The following is a 12,347-nucleotide window of genomic DNA, read 5'->3' on the forward strand; positions in this document are numbered from 1 at the left end:
CTACCCTCTCTGTAAGCAGATATCCCCAGATGACTATGAATCCATGTGAAGATAGTGGAGCTCCAGTGAAAGGAGTTTGATGCCTGACTTACTGGCTGGAGCAGAGTCCCCACTGTCAGCTGGCATTGCATAGTGATGTGAGGGAGAAATAAAAATTTCTTATATCAAGTCACTGACATACGGGGATTGTTTGTAACAGCAGATCATATAAGAACTCCTGTGTTGGTAGATGTTTACCAACGGGATGTTCGAATGAAACAAAATAAAACCAAACACATAACTCCTATTTGTAGTGTTTGCTGATTTCTGTGATGTAAATCCTCCCACCATGGCTGTTTTCAAGCTACCAAAGTGATCATTTATTCAACATTTACTGAACTTGGAGTTGGAAAGAGATGCTAATCAGTGGCTCTTGTGAACCTGTACAAACCTGTCTCAGCATACTATTGTGTATAACTTACCTTAACTAATTTACTCTGCCATCTTCAACACTGGCTGGGTTTGGTGAGAATCTAGTCTGTCACATAAAGCCACCAGACTGGATAAAGCCTGGATCACCCCGTCATCCTGCCAACACTTGCTAAATGCATTGGACTGTGACCTAAGTGTTTAGTTACTGAGATTTTGGGATTATTTGTTAAAGGAAATGCAACGCCTTCTTACCATCTGACACTGTGCCTTGCACATGGCAGGCATTAATAAATGTCTGTAGAATTGAATTCTCAAAGCAAATTCTTTACAAAATTTGGGTAGTATTCAAACCTCATATTCATTGGTTGGTATTACTCTTAAGAACGTAGACTAGGAATGTTCAGAGTCCAGTTAGTTAAGCCTCTTCTGAAACTCAAATATATTTACATATACATGTACATAGTGTGTGTGTGTATATATAATTTTTTTCTTCACATTTATTGTGTGCTAAAAAATAATTCAAAATTAGAGCTTCACTGCCACGTTGGTTTGATACATTCGTGCTATTGCTTACATCCTTTAAAGTTGTTTTGCCAAAAGCAGATACATATCTTGGCTTACTAGCTGGGATTCAGTGCCCTCATCTGTAAAATGAGGGAGATGATCTATTACTATAAATTGCTGGCATCTCTGGACCTATAAGAGTTTGAGAAGGTCGTATGCTTTAAAAGAAACTTATAAAATATGTTTCAGACTCAATATTCAATTTTTTTAGTTTCTTCTCAGCTATGAGGTTGTTTGGAAAATAGGACCTTAAAACGACAAACCAACACAAGGAAAGGAGCACAAAGACTCTAAACATATCTTTAGCATGTGCAATCCAGACCAGAGAGAAAATTGATTGTCAAATGACTATAGAGGGAATTTTTAAAGCCATAAATCTTCCAGCGAATGGCATCAGGGTTTAGATTTTTTTTTAAATTCCATTTTTGGCTGGGCGCAGTGGCTCACACCTGTAATCCCAGCACTTTGAGTGGCCAAGGTGGGTGGATCACCTGAGGTCAGGAGTTCAAGACCAGCCTGGCCAACATAGCGAAATCCCTTCTCTACTAAAAATTTAAAAATTAGCCGGGCATGGTGGTGGGTACCTGTAATCCCAGCTACTCGGGAGGTTGAGGCAGGAGGATTGCTTGAACCAGGGAGGTGGAGGCTGCCATGAGCTGAGATCGCGCCACCGCATTCCAGCCTGGGCGACACAGTGAGACTCCATCTCAAAAAAGAAATCCATTTTTGCCTTTTCATTCAGGTCTTTTCTTAATATGATATACAACTTTGGAAATGCACACCATCAACTGGGATATATATGTTATAGATTAAACATTTTCTTCAATTCTATGCTTAGTCTTGGAACTAATTAAAATGTGAATAGTGATTAATCATAGGCCATGTGTGGATGAGGCACTGAAAAGGCAGGCAAGAATATTTCTACAAGAGATGAAGTATAAGCATAAACGGTAACTTTGGCCAAAAGCCATGTGAGCCACATAACAGACATTAAGAAGTTACAAAAAAATCCTCTTACAGAGCAGCAGAAAAATGTAGTTTGTGCAGTTTTTTAAAAAATGTCATCTTGAAATTTGAGTCTGGGTTTGTTCTCTTTAAATAGTTTGAAAAATGTAGATTTGAGAGGGTTTTCTTACATTTCTGATTCAGGCTCTTAAAACATATAATACTAGTTGTTTAAAAAAAAGAATTATATTAACTTGGCCTGGCATGGTGACTCACACCTGTAATCCCAGCACTTTGGGAGGCCAAGATGGGTGGATCACTTGAGGCCAGGAGTTCGAGACCAGTCTGGCCAACAAGGTGAAACCTCATCTCTACTAAATATAGATATAAATTAGCTGGACATAGTGGCAGGCGCCTGTAATCCCAGCTCCTCGGGAGGCTGAAGCAGGAGAATTGTTTGAACCCGGGAGACGGAGGTTGCAGTGAGCTGAGATCACACCACTGCACTCTAGCCTGGGTGACAGAGTGAGAGTCTGTCTCAAAAAAGAAAAAAAAGAATTATATTAACTTAGTAACAGCCATCCTATAGAAAAGAACAACATGGGAATGAACTTTGCTTATTCCTTAATGTGAGAGCACAGACTTAGACTGAACTCCTTGAATCTGAGCTGAGAGTTCAAATGAGAAAAATCCAATTTGCAAAAAGGACTAAATGCCTCAAGACTTGAATACTGTTGATTATTTAACTTTGACTCTACTGCCAAACGTGTAAAACACATAAACTTGCTAAAGGAAATTTCAAAGCAAGGAATAAAATTGAGGGCATGAGAGTCCAGCTTTCCTTGACTCATGGGTGAAATCCCCTTCGGTGGCTGCTTTCACAATGGCTACAGCTCACTAAGCTCTGCTGGTGCAAAAATGTCTGGATTTATCATCTCTGTAACAAAGAGGAAAAAAAGGTACTTATTTAAACAGAAATTTTAAGTGGCAATTTAAAAAAAAAAAAGATAACATTCAGTCATAGATTGGTCACACTTATTATATTGCTTTATTTTATGAATAAATGTAGGTTATTTAGCTATTTATACCTTGATGAAACACTCTCACTTTCTTTTTCAACAGCTTTATTGAGATATAATTCACATAATATACAATTCACTCATTTAAAATGTACAATCCAATGGTTTTTAGTATGGTCACAGAGCTGTACAACCATCACCATAATCAAATTGAGAACATTTTCATTATCTAATAAAGAAACTCCATAACCGTTAGTGGTCACTCCCTATTTCTCTCCACTCCCTTCTATCCTCTCCCCTCCAACCCCCAACCCCAGGCGGTCACTTGTCTAGTTTCCCTTTCTATATATTTGTCCATTCTGTACAATTGTTTTACTCCTCCTGTCTAACTGAGATTGTATATCCTTTGACCAACAATTCCCCCTATGCTGCAATCACCCAAGCCCCTGGTAACCACCATTCTACTCTCCTCTTCTGTGAGATCAGCTTTATTAGGTTCCACAGATGAATGAGATCGTGCAGTATTTATCTTCCTGTGCTTGGCTTATTTTACTAACATCATATCTTCCAGTTTCATTCATGCTGTCATACATGGCATATGGGCATATGTGTGTATATATGTATATATACACATATGTGTGTATGTATGTATATATACACATATGTGTGTATGTATGTATATATACACATATGTGTGTATGTATGTGTATACATATACATGTATATAAATCTATCTCTCTCTCTCTCTCTCTCTCTATATATATATATATATTTCACTTTTTTAATCCACTTATCTGTTGATGGGCACTTAGGTTGATTCCATGTCTTGGCTATTGTGAATAGTGGTAAACATGGGAGTGGAGATGTCTTTTTGATATACTGATATTATTTACTTTAGATATATACCCAGTGGTGGTATTGCTGGATCATATGGCAGTTCTCTTTTTAGTTTTTTGAGGAGCTTCAATGCTGTTTCTCATCGTGGCTGTACTAATTTACATTCACACCAACAGTGTGTAAGAATTACCTTTTCTCCACATCCACACCAACACTTTTTGTAATAGTCTTTTTGATATAGTCATTCTAACAGGTATAAAGCGATATTTCACTGCGGTTTTGATTTGCATTTCGCTGATGATCAGCAATGCTGAACATTTTTTATATACCTGTTGTCCCCTTGTATATCTTCTTTACAGAGTGTCTATTCAGGCATTTTGCCAATTTTTAATAGTGTTGTTTGTTTTCTTGCTTTTGAGTTGAGTTCCTTACATATTTTGGAAATTAGCCCCCATAGTTTGTATAGTTTGCCAGTATCCTTTCCCATTCTGTAGGTTATATCTTCACTCTGCTGATTGTTTCTTTTGCTACGAATAAGCTTTTTAGTTTAATATAGTTCCATTTGTCCAATTTTGCTTTTGCTGCCTGTGCTTTTGAGGTCTTATTCAAAAAATCATTTTCTATATCTATGTCATGAAGCATTTTCCCTGTTTATTTTAGTAGTTCCATAGTTTCAGGTTTTGCGGTTAAGTCTAATCCATTTTGTGTTTATTTCTTTAGAGTTTTTTTCTTTTTTATTTCAACTTTTATTTTAGATATGGGGGTACATGTGCAGATTTGTTACATGGGAATATTGTGTGATGCTGAGGTGTGGAGTATGGATCCCATCACCCAGGTAGTAAGCATAGTATCCAATAGATAGTTTTTTAACCCACCCCCTCCCTCCACCCTCTAATAGTCCACAGTGTTTATTGTTCCCACATTTATGCCCATGTGAGCTCAATGTTTAGCTCCCACTTGTAAGTGACAAAATGCAATATTTGATGTTCTGTTCCTGCTTTGATTTGCTTAGGATTACGGCCTGCAGCTCTATGCATGCTGCTGAATGAACATGACTTCATTCTGTTTTATGGCTGCATAGACCCCACAATCCCATTACTGTGTATATACAGCCCCCCAAAAAATCATTCTACCAAAAAGACACATGCACGCATGTGTTCATTATTGTACTATTCATTATAGCAAAGACATGGAATCAACCCAGGTGCCCATCAATGGCAGACTGGATAAAGAAAATGTGGTACATATATACCATGAAATAATATGCAGCCATTTTGAGTTGATTTCTGCATATGATGAGAAATAAGGACCTAATAACATTGTTTTGCATGTGGATATCCAGTTTTCCCAATACATTTATTGAAAAGACTGTCCTTTCCCCAATGTGTATTCTTGACATCTTTGTCAAATATCAGTTGGCTGTAAATGTGTAAATTTTTTCATGGGCTCTCTATTCTGGTTCCTTTGGTCAATGTGTCTATTTTTTATCCCAGTACCAGGCTGTTTTGGTTATTATAGCTTTATAGTATATTTTAAAGTCAGGTAATGTGATACCTCCAGTTTTGTTCTTTTTGCTCAAGATTGCTTTGGCTATTTAGGGTGTTTTGTGGTTCCATACAACAAAATCCATATGATCATTTCGAGAGATGCAAAAAAACATTGGACAAAATTCAACACCCTTTCATAATAAAAACTCTCAACCAATTAGGTAAAGAAGAAATATACCTCAACATAATAATGACCTTATTTGACAAACCCATAGTGAACATCATATTGAACTGGAAAAAGTTGAAAGCTTTTCCTCCAAGATCTGGAACAAGATAAGGACTCCCATTTTCACCACTTCTATTCAGCATAATCCTGGAAGTCCTAACCAGAACAATTAGGCCAGAGGAAGAAATACAACACATCCAAGTTGGAAAGGAGGAAGTGAAACTATTCCTGTTTGCAGATGACATGATCTTACAAATAGAAAATCCTAAAGACTCCACCAAAAAAAACTGTTAGAACTAATAAATGAATTCAATAAAGTTACAGAATACCAAATCAACATTAATAATATTAGATTAATAGATAGTATATATCTGAATATCTATATAGAGAGAGCGGCCTATCTGAAAAAGAAATCAAGAAAACAATTCCATTTACAATAGCTATAAAAAAATGAAATACCTGGGAGTAAATTTAACCGAGAAGGTGAAATATTTCCACAATGAAAACTATAAAACATTGATGAAAGAAATTGAAAAGTACACAAATAAATGGAAAGATATCCCATGCTCACTGATTGGAAGAATTAATATTGTTAAATAATTAATATTGTTAATATTGTTAAAATTGTTAAAATGTCCATACTAACCAAAGCAGATTCAATGCAATCCTTATCAAAACAGTAAGGATATTCTTTACAGAAACAGAAAAAAGTCACTTTGTTTCTAATTATAGGTCTTTTTCTTATGAGACAGAGTTTTACTATATGGCCCAGGCTGGAGTGCAGTGGTGTGATCTTGGCCCACTGCAGCCTCTGCCTCCCAGGTTCAAGCAATCCTCCCACCTCAGCCTCTCAAGTAGCTAATATTACAGGCATTCACCACAGCACCCAGCTAAGTTTTGTATTTTTTAGTAGAGACAGGTTATTGCCACGTTAGCCAGGCTGGTCTTGAACTCCTGACATCAAGTGATCCCCGCATCTCAGCCTCACAAAGTGCTGGGATTACAGGTGTGAGCCACAGTGCCTGGCTTATAGGTCTTTTTGAACTCACTTATATTTGCCATTTAGATGCTAAACAAAAAAAAGGTTCTCCAAAAGTAGGCTGTACCAATCACTGTAGCCCTTGCAGCACCTTCTATAAGACCACATGAAGGTCTCCAGCACCTTATGACATTTTTTGAAGCTTCTATAACTAGACCAACCCATAGGAAACAGAGTCCTACTGCGCTCCATTACATAAAACTAAAATGTATTCCTGGGAGAAAGACCATTTGGCAGAACATCAAGGGTGAAAGCATACTCTTTAAAACTGAAAGTTTCTGCATGACTTACATGGGTCAATAATTGCTTAGGACTAAAAAAGTGTGATGCCACAGATAATATTAATGGTTGCCAGAGCAATAAATGGCTTCTATACCAAGATTCCTCTGGACATCAACATTGCCATATTCCATCAACACCAAGTCACACATTTGGGAAACTGTTCTAAAATTTAATGCTAGATGATCCTTTGACCAAAAACACGATCAGAGCCACCCCAGAAAAAAAAAAATAAGATATTGTATTACACCTGTGCATGGACTAATGGGGAAATAGGCTTTCCAGGACACTGAGAAGAAGGATACAGAGATTATCCAGGGACTTCTGGACACTCACTCTGTTTTATCCTTTAAATAAGCATAAATCTTGCTGACACTGAGTTTAGCTAAATAATCATTAGCACATTTACCCTCTAGATTGTCTTTAATGTTCCAGAATATATCTAAATATTGTCTTCTAAGGAAAAACATTATCTGTGTAAATGCTTCCTCAATGGTACTGTGACATAGTCAAAAAATGAATTCCTCAGATCAAAAAAACAAAAGAAAAACCCAAGATTGCATGTTAAATGTTAATAGAAGCTTCCAAGAGATGCTAGCACAGGCAGTGGGAAGGTAGCTACCTTGTTTCCAAGAAGATTCTACATTCCGGCCTGAATAAACCAGGAGTTTAATCTAACCTATGTGTGCATGTGTGCAGGCATGCACACACATATATGGTTTCTTCCTACAGTTGTACCGGATTCTGCAACTGTCATTTATAACATTATGTGGGCATCATGAATGAGGTTTAACACTTAAATATATGGCTACATTGAGGTGAAAGACGGACAGCAGGAATAATGGGAGGAAACAAGTGCATTAGAAAACACATGATCATGGGGAGGGGGGAGGGGGGAGGGATTGCATTGGGAGTTATACCTGATGTAAATGACGAGTTGATGGGTGTAGCACACCAACATGGCACAAGTATACATATGTAACAAACCTGCACGTTATGCACATGTACCCTACAACTTAAAGTATAATAATAATAAATTAATTTAAAAAAAAAAGAAAACACATGAATATTATCATAAATTTAAGTTAAAAGGAGAGCACTGTTCTGAATAACAATGACCAACTGAACAAATACATTTACATCTGTCATAGAGTCACAAGAACAAAGAGAAGAGAGAGAAGACAACAGTAATAAATTTATGGAAGCCAGAAAACAGATGGATAGATGGTAACTGACCTAAAAGGCTCAACTCAGCTGAATTCTAAGCCGGCAGCAGGAAAGCCAGAAACAACCCAGTTTGCACCTCAGAACTTTTTCCTAACAGCTTAGGAATTGGTGGCAGCTGTAGAAATGCTAGTTAAAGTAAGGCTAAAAACAGGAGACTTCACTGAAAATCTATTTAAGAAGAATTGGGGTCCCAAAGTGCCTCCTCCACTCCAAGCAGTCGACACTGATCCTACTTCATCCTAACAGGAGACTGAAGGTTTATTTCTTGTAGCGAATGAGGACAGCGGGTCTTTGGACTAAGGTACACCAGGCACAGTTGATTATAGAGAGGGGGAAATTTGCCTATTAAATGTTGACACAGTCAGCTTTCTCATCTCTTTCAGTTTCCCAGATGCTCATAAGCTATTGTAAAGGTCTTCATTTTGGAACCTGACCAACTGGGTGGGAGGCAGGAGTTGGGGTGGTTGGGGAGAAGAGATATTGGCATTAGGGATTTTCTGATGAAATAGATCAGGCAAATCACATTATAGTGTCTCCCACAATTGAAAAACCCTACTCATTGGTACAAAGCTGTATGATGTATTCAGACAGTCAAGGGTCATCAGATATAAGAAATATGAAACAAAGTGAACAAAACAACCAGAAAGAAAAGAAAAGAAACAAGAAGCAAACTTTGCAGAGAGAAGAAAACTTTTAAAAGGATTACTTATATCTTCTGAGAGATAATATATTGTATCCATGAAACTAGAACAATATGGTACGAGGAAAGAACATTCGGAATACACAAAAAGTTGAAGAGCCGTTGGCAATAATATAAAAATTCAATACGAGTTTGGAAAGCATCTCAGAAAATAGACCAAAAAGTATAAGTATGAAGGCAAAAATAATCCATTCCGAAGATACTAATCTGAATAACCTGTGTTAATTTTGCAGAAGAAAATTGAAGTAACTAAAATCATTTGCTGAGGTATACTTATGAGTTCCTAAGCTTTACAAAATTTTTTTTAAGTTTTCGTTGTTTTTCTTATTTATAATTTAGTTTTCTTGAAGTCATGATGAAATGTAGATAGTTTAAGAGGCATATAGGTCTATAAGACTTATGGAAAAGACCAACAGCTGTCCCTCTCTTCTGTTCCTGTGGCCACAAACATAAGATGGAAAAACAGAAAGGAAGACATCAGCAACAAAATAATTTCCAGAATCTTCCCCAAAATTGAAAAAGCTTGAATTTCCAATTTGAAAGAGCTTATCACAAAGAAGGAAGATAGAGCTGCATCAAGTCAGTTTTACATTACTTAGGTCAAATAAAAGTTCTCTCTGAAGAGAAAGAGATGAAACAGCAACAGCAAAAACTCAGCTTTTACATAAAGGATAATGAATGGCTGTGGTATTTTATTTTTCCACAGCAATGCTGGAAGCTAGAAAACAATAGAGCAATGTGATCAAAATTCGAAGGAAGGCCAGGCACAGTGACTCACGCCTGTAATCCCAGCACTTTAGAAGGCCGAGGTAGGTGGATCACCTGGGGTGAGGCGTTCGAGACCAGCCTGGCCAACAGAGTGAAACCCCGTCTCTACTAAAAAATCACAAAATTAGCCAGGCGTGGTGGCTCATGCCTGTAATTCTAGCTACTCAGGAAGCTGAGGCAGGAGAATCGGTTGAACCCAGGAGGCAGAGGTTGCAGTGAGCCAAGAATGTGCCATTGCACTCCAGCCTGGGAGACAGAGAAAGACTCTGTCTCATATATATATATATATGTATGTATTTTTTAAAAGAACATATATATATATTTTAAGTATATATATATTATATATAGTCTTAAAAATTTTACCTCCCATGCCCTCTTTCTGGGGCAACTACTAGAGTATGTGGTCACTAAGAAAGATGGTAAACCAAGGAAGAGGAATATATAAGGCAACAGGGGAACCAAGTCAAGAAGGTGGCAAAAAAAAAAAAAAAAAACCCGAGATGGTGGCAAAGGGAGATAATAGGATGAGAGTGTTCAACAGGCCTAGGGAGCAAGCTGTCTATCTTTAAGCAGATCAGAGGTTTATTAAGAGATATTTTGGGGAGGGTTTGCATTGGGAGTTATACCTGATGTAAATGACGAGTTGATGGGTGCTGCACAGCAACATGGCACAAGTATACATATGTAACAAACCTGCACGTTATGCACATGTACCCTAGAACTTAAAGTATAATAATAATTTTTAAAAAAGAGATATTTCTGTTTAAAAAGATAAAACTGATGGAATATCTAATGTATTCAAATTTATTGAGAGAAGGAATGAAGAAGAGTCTGGAAGCAAAAGTATGTGTAAATACATAGAAAACTAAGGAAACAAAAGAAACAAGAAAAGTATTTATTCCAGGGGAAGCACAGTTATGCAGTAAAGAAAAAGTTGTCATAGTGAGTAGTGAGTAGAGGTGGAGAGAGGGATATCTAGATAGACAGATGATAGATAGATAGATAGATAGATAGATGATACATTTTATGTAATCACAATCTAAATTCCACCAAGTTGTTTCATAGAAGTTGGAAACCTTATTGTAAAATTTATATGAAATTATAAATTATCTAAAATAACCACATGAGGCTCTCCTAGTCTGCCACAGGCCAACCTGACAGGTGCTTTGTCCTAGCTCTTTCCTGCATTTTGCTAATGGCCCCTGAGAGCACCCACCCTGGCAGCTCTCACTGAGAACTCTCTACAGACCCAGAGGAACAAAAGTGGCTCTAAACCCAGCACATGTACTTTGAATGAAATTAAAGCATTTAATATGAAGCAAGGGAGCAGATAGTGCCAAATAGCAAGTAGTAGCTGGTACATATTTGGTGAGTAGGGAAGCACTTCCTTCTCCTACTGGTGCTGAGATGGAAGAAATTAGTGAATTTCAGTATGAAATGGAATACAATAAAGATATTAGTCAGCAAATGAGGGTCCCAGAAAAATTAAGTCAGCATCATCAAATGGTGACTTGGAACAAGAATTCCAAGAAGGAGTTCTAAATGCTAATGTGATGATGCAGGTTCTAGAGAGGATTGTTACAGCAGAGAACAACGGAGACATTCTGTTTTGAAGACCAGTGGATCTTGATCTTATTCAGTCAACTCCCTTTAAACCTCTGGCACTAAAACCACCACTTCATGTACTTCAAGTGGAAGACCACCAGATTTTCAGGATTTAGAAAGACCTCCTTCAACCCTTCAAAATGAAGAAATCTGTGTGGTTGGCAAGCTAAAAAGAGACTGCTCTTTGAGTGAAAATGTTGTTGGCCAAAATAGACAGTTGATCAGGAGTTATTTCATCGTGACACCATCACCATAAGAAGCTTGGATCTGTCTTCCCAAGATGTTACCCGAAAATAGAACTAATCTTTCCTCTGTTCATGGCATTCTGTCATTTATCCAGTCTTCCACTCGTAGGGCTTACCAGCATATCGTGAATGAGATGAGTGAAAATCGCAGACCTGTGCAGAATGGCAGGTCTGCTGCTACCACTTCTAATCTGCATCGTGACAACATCAGGTGTGGCACTTCAAACCTAGATACAAGTGAAGGAACTTTGGATGACGTGACTGGTGCAGGTGCAGCTTCGTTAAGACGACAGATAATCAAACTAAATAGACGCTTACAACATCTAGAAGAGGAGAACAAAGAACGTGCCAAGAGAGAAATGGTCATGTATTCAATTACCATAGGATTCTGGCTGCTGAATACCTGGCTCTGGTTTCGCCGCTAGAGGTAACTTCAGCTCTTAAACATACGGCCTCAACAGCTAGAAATATAGAGAACTTGCAAACTTCTTTGTTTCTGTCTTTGCATTTTATGCCGTTATATAGTCCATGCCCCAGTGATGTGTTTCTTCCAGAGAGAAGGGGGAAGGACCTGTCTTGTCAGAGGAAAGGTATATTCTGTCACTCAGCTGTATTCACTTTTAACCAGTTCTGCAGTAATACCTACTTAAAATTCTCCCTTTGCATGTTTTGTAAGTAGGCTCTAGTTTGTTAGGATTTTTTCAAAAGGAATTGATTTTTTGCCTCATCAGCCTGCACAACTAACTTTTTGAATGGGAGAATGAGTGCATAGAGAATGGATTTCGGAAAGTATCTTTAAAAAGAAAAACAATGTTTTATTCTCTTTTTCAAAGACTAATAGATTAAATGATTTTGTTAACAGATGGTTTTGCATCTACATTTCAACATTAACACTTTTGAAGTCACGGTCTGGTGTCAATTTTAAGTAAATCAAACCACCTAATATTTCATGATCACCTTCATTAAGCACATGTACAGGTTAAATTAATTCATAA

The 12,347-nt window shown here is 37.4% G+C and overlaps 1 pseudogene; it reads left to right on the plus strand.

Moving 5' to 3' along the window:
• Positions 1 to 10,909: 10,909 nt before the first annotated feature.
• Positions 10,910 to 11,777, plus strand: LOC105541666 (annotated as a pseudogene).
• The last annotated feature ends 570 nt before the right edge of the window (positions 11,778 to 12,347 follow it).

This window comes from Mandrillus leucophaeus, unplaced genomic scaffold, assembly GCF_000951045.1.
Source record: "Mandrillus leucophaeus isolate KB7577 unplaced genomic scaffold, Mleu.le_1.0 Scaffold243, whole genome shotgun sequence".
NCBI lineage: Eukaryota > Metazoa > Chordata > Mammalia > Primates > Cercopithecidae > Mandrillus > Mandrillus leucophaeus.